The sequence below is a fragment of the Choloepus didactylus genome, chromosome X, assembly GCF_015220235.1.
Source record: "Choloepus didactylus isolate mChoDid1 chromosome X, mChoDid1.pri, whole genome shotgun sequence".
In the NCBI taxonomy this organism is placed as follows: domain Eukaryota; kingdom Metazoa; phylum Chordata; class Mammalia; order Pilosa; family Megalonychidae; genus Choloepus; species Choloepus didactylus.
In genome coordinates this window covers 133527231-133538961 of record NC_051334.1, presented here as the reverse complement: position 1 = coordinate 133538961, position 11731 = coordinate 133527231, and the positions used below count along the sequence as shown (strand labels likewise).

Below are 11731 nucleotides of genomic sequence, written 5' to 3'. Positions count from 1 at the left end.
ATGTCCTTTCATGAGCTATAACAAATATATGTCACTATTACAGGGAATTAATAAGAGAGGCATATAGGAAAAATGTACCTATTGTAAATTATGGACTATAGTTAACAGTAATATTTTAATATTCTTCCATCAACAATAACAAATATATCACAGCAGTACTAGGGGTCAACAATGGGGGGTTGCAGGAATCCTGCACCTGTCCACAGGAGGGAGAGCCACCAGAGCAGGGGCAAACCCCATGTAAAGTCCCTCATGGTCCTGCTGCCGTGTTGCTCCATGATTCCCCCGTGGCCAAGTTCCCAGAAGAGTTCAGTGCTGATAAATTTAGAAAATGCCAAGTAGGGAATTTGGCAATAGTGAAGTGGTGAGAGGTCAGCAGCCTGGGAGTTCATATTGTTATGAAGTAGAAATTCTGAGCCATGACTGCAACTCCCAGCTTTACAATGTGAAATACAAAGACAGAACCAAACATGAAAGAGAACGCTAACAAGCCTTTAACTTTCTTTAGGCAAAAGAAAAGTGGCTCTTATTCAAGTTCTCCCTCCAGATGCTGAGGTAGTCAAAGTCACATCGGATCCATGGTCAGCCACCCAAAACTTCCAGCTGATCAGTCTCTGCTTCCCACCATGTCAACACTAAGGAAGCAAGAAAGGAAATATCAAAAGTTAAATTGACTCTACTGGTTTTGAAGCCCTTTGGAAATGGCATAAGCAGATATAATGGGAAGTCTGAGCACATAGAGAGGATTGACATACCCAAAAAACATGCAGGAGGAGGCGGGGCAAGATGGCAGATTGGTGAGCTGTATGTTTTAGTTACTCCTCCAGGAAAGTAGGTAGAAAGCCAGGAACTGCGTGGACTGGACACCACAGAGCAATTTGACTTTGGGCATACTTCATACAACACTCATGAAGACATCAAACTGCTGAGATCAGCAAAATCTGTAAGTTTTTGCAGCCAGGGGACCCGCACCCCTCCCTGCCAGGCTCAGTCCCATGGGAGGAAGGGCCATCAGCACTGGGAAGGAGAAGGGAGAACTGCAGTGGCAGCTCTTATCGGAAACTCATTCTATTGATCCAAACTCCAACCATAGATAGACTGAGACCAGACACCAGAGAATCTGAGAGCAGCCAGCCCAGCAGAGAGAAGACAGGCATAGCAAAAAACAGCAAGAAAAACTCCAAAATAAAAGCAGAGGATTTTTTGGAGTTCTGGTGAACATAGAAAGGGGAAGGGCAGAGCTCAGGCCCTGAGGCGCATATGCAAATCCTGAAGAAAAATTGATCTCTCTGCCCTGCGGATGTTTCCTTAATGGCCCTAATTGCTTTGTCTCTTAGCATTTCAATAACCCATTAGATCTGTGAGGAGGGCCCTTTTTTTTTTTAATCTTTCTTTGTTTTTCTAAAATAATTACTCTAAGAAGCCCAATACAGAAAGACTCAAAGACTTGCAATTTGGTCAGGTCAAGACAAGAGCAGAACTAAGAGAGCTCTGAGACAAAAGGCAATAATCCAGTGGCTGAGAAAATTCACTAAACACCACAACTTCCCAAGAAAAGGGGGGTGTCCGCTCACAGCCATCATCCTGGTGGACAGGAAACACTCCTGCCCATTGCCAGCCCCATAGCCCAGAGCTGCCCCACACAACCCAGTGTGATGGAAGTGCTTCAAATAACAGGCACACACCACAAAACTGGGCATGGACATTCGCCTTCCCTGCACCCTCAGCTGGTTGTCCCGGAGTTGGGAAGGTGGAGCAGTGTGAATTAACAAAGCCCCATTCAGCCATTATTTGAGCAGACTGGGAGCCTCCCTACACAGCCCAGCAGCCCAGAACTGCCCTGGCTGGACAGCACTCACCTGTGACATAGCAAATCATCCCTCAACAGAGGACCGGGGGTGCACGGCCTGGGACCCACACGCAAGTCTCAGGAGCCATACGCCAATACCAAGGACTTGTGGGTCAGTGGCAGAGACAAACTGTGGCAGGACTGAACTGAAGGATTAGACTATTGCAGCAGCCTTAAATCTCCAAGAACACCAGGGAGATTTGATTGTTAGAGCCAACCCCCTGCCTGACCGCCCAGACACACGCCCGATATACAGGGCAGGCAACACCAACTACACACGCAAGCTTGGTACACCAATTGGACCCCAAAAGACGCACTCCCCACTCACCGTAAAGGCAAAGCAGGGGAGAACTGGCTTGTGGAGAACAGGTGGCTCGTGGACGCCACCTGCTGGTTAGTTAGAGAAAGTGTACTCCACGAAGCTGTAGATCTGATAAATTAGAGATAAGGATTTCAATTGGTCTACACATCCTAAAAGAACCCTATCAAGTTAAGCAAATGCCAAGAGGCCAAAAACAACAGGAAATTTTAAAGCATATGAAAAAACCAGATGATATGGATAACCCAAGCCCAAGCACCCAAATCAAAAGACCAGAAGAGACACAGCACCTAGAGCAACTACTCAAAAAACTAAAGATGAACAATGAGACCATAGTTCGGGATACAAAGGAAATCAAGAAGACCCTAGAAGAGCAGAAGGAAGGCACTGCAAGACTAAATAAAAAAATAGATGATCTAATGGAAATTAAAGAAACTGTTGACCAAATTAAAAAGATTCTGGATACTCATTGTACAAGACTAGAGGAAGTTGAACAATGAATCAGTGACCTGGAAGATGACAGAATGGAAAATGAAAGAACAAAAGAAAGAATGGGGAAAAACTCAAAAAAATCAAAACAGACCTCAGGGATATGATGATATAAAACGTCTGAATATAAGACTCATTGGTGTTCCAGAAGGGGAAGAAAAGGGTAAAGGTCTAGGAAGAGTATTCAAAGAAATTGTTGGGGAAAATTTCCCAAATCTTCTAAACAACATAAATACACAAATCATAAATGCCCAGCGAACTCCAAGTAGAATAAATCTAAATAAACCCACTCTGAGACATATTCTGATCACACTGTCAAACATGGAAGAGAAGGAGCAATTTCTGAAAGCAGCAAGAGAAAAGCAACTCACCACATGCAAAGGAAACAGCATAAGACTAAGTAGTGACTACTCAGCAGCCACCATGGAGGCGAGAAGACAGTGGCATGACATATTTAAAATTCTGAGTGAGAAAAATTTCCAACCAAGAACACTTTATCCAGCAAAGCTCTCCTTCAAATTTGAGGGAGAGCTTAAATTTTTCACAGACAAACAAATGCTGAGAGAATTTGCTAACAAGAGACCTGCCCTACTGGAGATACTAAAGGGAGCCCTACAGACAGAGAAACAAAGAAAGGAGAGACAGACATGGAGAAAGGTTCAGTAGTAAAGAGATTTGGTATGGGTACAATAAAGGATATTAATAGAGAGAGGGGAAAAATATATATGACAAACATAAACCAAAGGATAAGATGGCTGATTCAAGAAAGGCCTTCATGGTTATAACGTTGAATTTAAATGGATAAAACTTCCAAATTAAAATATATAGATTCGCAGAATGGATTAAAAAAAAATGAACCATCAGTATGTTGCATAAAAGAGACTCATCTTAGACACAGGAACACAAAGAAACTGAAAGTGAAAGGATGGAAAAAAATATTTCATGCACGCTACAGCCAAAAGAAAGCAGGTGTAGCAATATTAATCTCAGGTAAAATAGACTTTAAATGCAGGGATGTTTTGAGAGACAAAGAAGGCCAATACATACTAATAAAAGGGGCAATTCAACAAGAAGAAATAACAATCATAAATGTTTATACACCCAATCAAGGGGCCACAAAATACATGAGAGAAACACTGGCAAAACAAAATGAAGCAATTGATGTTTCTGCAATAATTGTGGGAGACTTCAAAACATCACTCTCTCCTATAGATAGATCAACCAGACAGAAGACCAATAAAGAAATTGAAAACCTAAACAATCTGATAAATGAATTGGATTTAACAGACATATATAGAACATTACATCCCAAATCACCAGGATACACATTTTTCTCTAGTGCTCACAGAACTTTCTCCAGAATAGATCATATGCTGGGACATAAAACAAGCCTCAATAAATTTAAAAAGATTGAAATTATTCAAAGCACGTTCTCTGACCACAATGGAATACAAATAGAAGTCAATAACCATCAGAGACTTAGAAAATTCACAAATACCTGGAGGTTAAACAACACATGCCTAAACAATCAGTGGGTTAAAGAAGAAATAGCAAGAGAAATTGCTAAATATATAGAGATGAATGAAAATGAGAACACAACACACCAAAACCTATGGCATGCAGTAAAAGCAGTACTGAGGGGGAAATTTATAGCACTAAATGCATATATTAAAAAGGAAGAAAGAGCCAAAATCAAAGAACTAATGGATCAACTGAAGAAGCTAGGAAATGAACAGCAAACCAATCCTAAACCAAGTAGAAGGAAAGAAATAACAAGGATTAAAGCAGAAATAAATGACATAGAGAACAAAAAAAAACAATAGAAAGGTTAAATAACACCAAAAGTTGGTTCTTTGAGAAGATCAACAAGATTGACAAGCCCCTAGCTAGACTGACAAAATCAAAAAGAGAGAAGACCCATATAAACAAAATAATGAATTGAAAAGGTGACATAACTGCAGATCCCGAAGAAATTAAAAAAATTTTAAGAGGATGCTATGAACAACTGTATGGCAAAAAACTGGATAATGTAGAGGAAATGGACAACTTCCTGGAACCATATGAACAACCTAGACTGACCAGAGAAGAAATAGAAGACCTCAACCAACCCATCACAAGCAAAGAGATCCAATCAGTCATCAAAAATCTTCCCACAAATAAATGCCCAGGGCCAGATGGCTTCATAGGGGAATTCTACCAAACTTTCCAGAAAGAACTGACACCAATCTTACTTAAAATCTTTCAAATCATTGAAGAAAATGGAACACTACCTAACTCATTTTATGAAGCTAGCATCAATCTAATATCAAAACCAGGCAAAGATGCTACAAAAAAGGAAAACTACTGGCCAATCTCCCTAATGAATATAGTTGCAAAAATCCTCAACAAAATACTTGCAAATCAAATCCAAAGACATATTTAAAAAATCATACACCATGACCAAGTGGGGCTCATTTCAGGCATGCAAGGATGGTTCAACATAAGAAAATCAATCAATGTATTACAACACATTAACAATTCAAAAGGGAAAAATCAAATGATCATCTCAATAGATGCTGAAAAAGCATTCGACAAAATCCAACATCCGTTTTTGATAAAGACAGTTCAAAAGGTAGGAATTGAAGGAAACTTCCTCAATATGATAAAGAGCATATATGAAAAACCCACAGCCAGCATAGTAGTCAATGGTGAGAGACCAAAAGCCTTCCCTCTAAGATCAGCAACAAGACAAGGATGCCTGCTATTCTGTTATTCAGCATTGTGCTGGAAGTGCTAGCCAGGGCAATCCGGCAACACAAAGAAATAAAAGGCATCCAAATTGGAAAAGAAGAAGTAAAACTGTCATTCTTTGCAGATGATATGATCTTATAACTGGAAAACCCTGAGAAATCGATGATACCGCTACTAGAGCTAATAAACAAATTTAGCACAGTAGCGGGATACAAGATTAATGCACATAAGTCAGTAATGTTTCTATATGCTAGAAATGAATAAACTGAAGAGACACTCAAGAAAAAGATATCATTTTCAATAGCAACTAAAAAAATCAAGTACCTAGGAATAAACTTAACCAAAGATGTAAAACACATATACAAAGAAAACTACATAACTACTAAAAGAAATAGAAGGGGACCTTAAAAGATGGAAAAATATTCCATGTTCATGGATAGGAAGGCTAAATGTCATTAAGATGTCAATTCTACCCAAACTCATCTACAGATTCAATGCAATCCCAATCAAATTTCCAACAACCTACTTTGCAGACTTGGAAAAGCCAGTTATCAAATTTATTTGGAAAGGGAAGATGCCTCGAATTGCTAAAGACACTCTAAAAAAGAAAAACGAAGTGGGAGGACTTACACTCCCTGACTTTGAAGCTCATTATAAAGCCACAGTTGTCAAAACAGCATGGTACTGGCACAAAGATAGACATATAGATCAATGGAATCGAATTGAGAATTCAGAGATAGACCCCCAGATCTATGGCTGACTGATCTTTGATAAGGCCCCCAAAGTCACTGAACTGGGTCATAAAGGTCTTTTCAACTAATGGGGCTGGGAGAGTTGGATATCCATATCCAAAAGAATGAAAGAGGACCCCTACCTCACCCCCTACACAAAAATTAACTCAAAATGGACGAAAGATCTCAATATGAAAGAAAGTACCATAAAACTCCTAGAAGATAATGTAGGAAAACATCTTCAAGACCTTGTATTAGGCGGCCACTTCCTAGACTTTACACCTAAAGCACAAGCAACAAAAGAAAAAATAGATAAATGGGAACTCCTCAAGCTTAGAAGTTTCTGTACCTCAAAGGAATTTCTCAAAAAGTTAAAGAGGCAGCCAACTCAATGGGAAAAAATTTTTGGAAACCATGTATCTGACAAAAGACTGATATCTTGCATATATAAAGAAGTCCTACAACTCAATGACAATAGTACCGACAGCCCAATTATAAAATGGGCAAAAGATATGAAAAGACAGTTCTCTGACTAGGAAATACAAATGGCCAAGAAACCCATGAAAAAATGTTCAGCTTCACTAGCTATTAGAGAGATGCAAATTAAGACCACAATGAGATACCATCTCTCACCAATTAGAATGGCTGCCATTAAACAAACAGGAGACTACAAATGCTGGAGGGGATGTGGAGAAATTGGAACTCTCATTCATTGTTGGTGGGACTGTACAATGGTTCAGCCACTCTGGAAGTCAGTCTGGCAGTTCCTTAGAAAACTAGATATAGAGTTACCATTCGATCCAGCGATTGCACTTCTCGGTATATACCCGGAAGATCGGAAAGCAGTGACACGAACAGATATCTGCACGCCAATGTTCATAGCAGCATTATTCACAATTGCCAAGAGATGGAAACAACCCAAATGTCCTTCAACAGATGAGTGGATAAATAAAATGTGCTATATACACACGATGGAATACTCTGTGGCAGTAAGAAGGAACGATGTCATGAAGCATGACAACATGGATGAACCTTGAAGACATAATGCTGAGTGAAATAAGCCAGGCACAAAAAGAGAAATATTATATGCTACCACTAATGTGAATTTTGAAAAATGTAAAACAAATGGTTTATAATGTAGAATGTAGGGGAACTAGCAATAGAGAGCAATTAAGGAGGGGGAACAATAATGCAAGAAGAACAGATAAGCTATTTAATGTTCTGGGAATGCCCAGGAATGACTATGGTCGGTTAATTTCTGATGGATATAGTAGGAACAAGTTCACAGTAATGTTGCTATATTAGGTAACTTTCTTGGGGTAGAGTAGGAACATATTGCAAGTAAAGCAGTTATCTTAGGTTAGTTGTCTTTTTCTTACTCCCTTGTTATGGTCTCTTTGAAATGTTTTTTGTTGTATGTTTTTTTTAATTATTTTTTTTTTATTTTCCATACAGTTGATTAGAAAAAAAAAGTTTAAAAAAAACAAGGAAAAAATATGTAGATCCCCCTTGAGGAGCCTGTGGAGAATGCAGGGGTATTGGCCTACCCCACCTCGATGGTTGCTAACATGACCACAGACATAGGGGACTGGTGGTTTGATGGGTTGAGCCCTCTACCACAGGATTTACCCTTGGGAAGACTGTTGCTGCAAAGGAGAGGCTAGGCCTCCCTATAATTGTGCCTAAGAGCGTCCTCCCAAATGCCTCTTTGTTGCTCAGATGTGGCCCTCTCTCTCTAGCTAAGCCAACTTGAAAGGCGAAATCACTGCCCTCCCCACTACATGGGATCAGACACCCAGGGGATTGAATCTCCCTGGCAACATGGAATATGACTCCCAGGGAGGAATGTAGACCTGGCATCATGGGATGGAGAACATCTTCTTGACCAAAAGGGGGATGTGAAGGGAAATGAAATAAGCTTCAGTGGCAGAGAGATTCCAAAAGGAGCCAAGCGGTCACTCTGGTGGGCACTCTTATGCACAATATAGACAACCCTTTTGAGGTTCTAAAGAATTGGGGTAGCTGGTGGTAGATACCTGAAACCATCAAACTACAACCCAGAACCCATGAATCTCAAAGGCAATTGTATAAAAATGTAGCTTATGAGGGGTGACAATGGGATTGGGAAAGCCATAAGGACCACACTCCCCTTTGTCTAGTTTATGGATGGATGAGTAGAAAAATAGGGGAAGGAAACAAACAAACAAACAGACAAAGATGCCTGGTGTTCTTTTTACTTCAATTGCTCTTTTTCACTCTAATTATTATTCTTGTTATTTTTGTGTTGTGCTAATGAAGGTGTCAGGGATTGATTTAGGTGATGAATGTACAACTATGTAATGGTACTGTGAACAATCGAATGTACGATTTGTTTTGTATGACTGCGTGGTATGTTAATATATCTCAATAAAATGAAGATTTAAAAAAAAAGCACAAATGAAAAAAAGAACATGGCCTTTTCTGGGGTAATAACAGCTCAAAACTACCACACTGTATTACATAAAAGAAAAAAATCACCTGCTTTTTTCCCCCAGTGATCATTATGTTTCGAACCTAAAGTTTTAACAGCGGTGATGAAATCAGGGAATCGTGATGCTGGCCAAATGGTACCCAGTAGGTGGGAATAAAACAATTCAAGTTTTAAGTTGAGTAAAACAGTTTTGCGTGTTCCCATGTGCTAATATTGCACACTTGTACAAAATCTTTGGAAATGCAAAACATGTATTAGTGTATGGTGACATGCTTCTTTGGGCAAAAATCTTTGTTAAATACAATGGTTGCATAGTTTGTATTTATAGTGAAAGCATTTAAAACATAGGCTTACCTGATGGTAGCTTTGTTATTCTATTAATAGATAAGTAGAACTTATGTTCACATTTAACTTATGTAAAGTGTGTAAAACCTAGTACGATGTGCCTAGTTTCAGTCAGTAAATATTTGGTTCCTCTAACCCTTCAGTAAATTTAATATTTTTACCACCTTCCTGCCTGTCTTTGTGACCTCACTGAATCAACCTATGGACTAAAATGTTAATGAAATGTTATTGCAGAAGAGATTTTGAGAAAACTGGCATATCATGCAGCTATCAAAAATAATTTCCTTGTAACATTAAAAAATGAAGTTTTTATTATTGCTTCTGCCTCATCTGTTTAAGTGAACAATAAAGGGTTTGGAGAAAACAAAACAAAACAAAACAAAACAAAAAAAAAACCATGCAGGAAAAATTATATTTTCCACAAGAAATCAGTCTTATATCAACACAGTATTGTATTCATCCAAAAAGAGAAGTGACAACATTTAAAGAAACAGATTCTAAGGAAGGAAAAATCATTAAAAAATGACATGAATTATTGAGAACCTTTGAAGTGACAACCACACAGATGAAGTATTTAGAGTTTGGGGGATTACCTACTGCATTTCTCATCATGCTTGACCTGCCTGTTTTCCTGTTCCTGTAGCTGTTGATGTGTAGACAAGGAGAACCCAGTCTTGTGAATTTTCCTCCTCATTTGCAAGCTTTGTATGATTATGAGAAACCACAATATTGGGGGTCTACCTTCTCTGTTTTTTCCTTCAAGCTCTGTTCCACCTACTGCCAATTGGAGAGTTTGAAGAAGGAATGCCTCATTAATGGAAGATGACTCAAGTATAGCTTAAATGGATTCTATGCTTTTATCCTGACAACTGCAGTCATTGGAACATCTGTCTTCTGGGTTATAGAACTTTATTATATGTATAATCTTTTCCTTCAGCTTGAACTTGCAGCTATTGCTTCTCTGTAGTCTTGAGTGTTTACCTCTATGCAGTCTTTGAAAGCACTGAGGAATGAACTATCACCTGCCAATTCTGGAAATGCTGTTTATGATTTCTTCATTGGCTGTGTATTAAATCCTCAAACAGTACTTTTGATCTCAAATACTTTTGTGAATTGGACCCTGGAGTCATTGAATGGGTGGTTCTTAACTTGGTGATGTGTTTGGCTGAGGTGAAATTACAGGACTGTGCTGCTCCATCCTGAGAAATGGTTTCGGTTAACAGGTTACAGCTCATATATGGTGGTGGATGCTCCTAGGAATGAGGAAGATTTATTGACCACCATGGACGTTATCCATGATGGATTTGGATTCATACTGGCTTTTGGAGATTTAGTGTGGTTTCTACTTATCTACAGCTCCAAACCTTTTATTTAGTCAGTCATCAAAATGCAGTGTCTTGGCCAGTTGCTTATCTGATTATTGCTCTGAAACTTTGTGAATATGCCATCTTCCAATGTGCAAATTCTCAGAAAAATGCATTCTGGAAAAATCTTGCACATTTAGAAACCATTCATACTTTAATGGGAAAAAATCTAGTTTATGGATGATGGATTTTTCTTCATCACTACAATTACTTGGGCAATCTCATTATGGCTCTGGCTTGGTCCATCCTATGCAGTTTTAATCATATTTTGCCTTATTTATACATGATTTATTTCACTATGTTTCTTGTCCAACAAGAAGTTGGTAAGGAACAACATTGCAAGAAGAAATATGGCCTGGCTTGGGAAAAATATTGTCATAATGTGCCACATTGTATATTTCCATATATTTAGTAACTCTCTTCTAGTGTATTTTTATTGAGATTGTTCACAATCCATACAATTATCCAAAGATCCAAAGTGTGCAATCAGTTGCCCACAGTACCATCATACAGCTGTGCATCCATCATCACAATTAAGTTTTTTTGAATTTTTAGAACATTTTCATTACTCCAGAAAAGAAATAAAGACAATAAAAGGAAACTCAAAACCTCCCATACCCCTAACCACCACCCCTCTATTATTGACTCATAGTATTTTTATAGTACATATGCTACTATTGATGAAAGAATGTTAAAATACTAAGTGTAGTATATTGTTTGCAATATATTTTCCCTATATGCCCCTCTATTATTAACTTTTAGTTATAGTGTCATACATTTGCTCTAGTTCATGAAAGAGATTTTTAATATTTGTACAGTTAATCATGGACATCACCCGCCACAGGATACACTATTTTATAGAGTCCCATCTTTAAAACTCAAATTTTTCTTCTGGCGACATACATGACTCTGAACTTCCTCTTTCCTTTCCACTACATTCACGTACCATTCAGAATTGTTATTTAATCTCACAATGTGCTACTGTCATCTCTGTCCATTTGCAAACACTTAAGTTCAACCTAGTTGAACATTCTGCTCATAATAAGCAACTGCTCCCCATTCTTTAGCCACTTTCTGTATCCTGGTAACTTATATTATATGTCTATTAGTTTACATATTATGGTTAGTTCATATCAGTGAGAACATACAATATTTGTCCTTACGTGTCTTACTTATTACACTCAGTATAGTGTCCTCAAGGTTTCTTCACCAACCCATTTTTTAAGATGGTTTTGTTCACAAACCATACATTCCATCCTAAGTAAACAATTGATGGTTCCCTGTATAGTCATGTATTTATGTATTCACCACCATCACCACTATCTATATAAGGATATCTCTATTTCTTCCAAAATGAAGTAGGAAGATTCAAAGAAGGTAGAGAGAAAAAAGAAAAAGAAAAAAACAGAGAAAAAATGAAAACAAGTAAAATAA

The 11731-nt window shown here is 38.3% G+C and overlaps 1 pseudogene; it reads left to right on the top strand.

Annotated features, from left to right (window-relative positions):
* Positions 1 to 331: 331 nt before the first annotated feature.
* On the top strand, positions 332 to 10709 carry LOC119523611 (annotated as a pseudogene).
* Positions 10710 to 11731: the final 1022 nt, after the last annotated feature.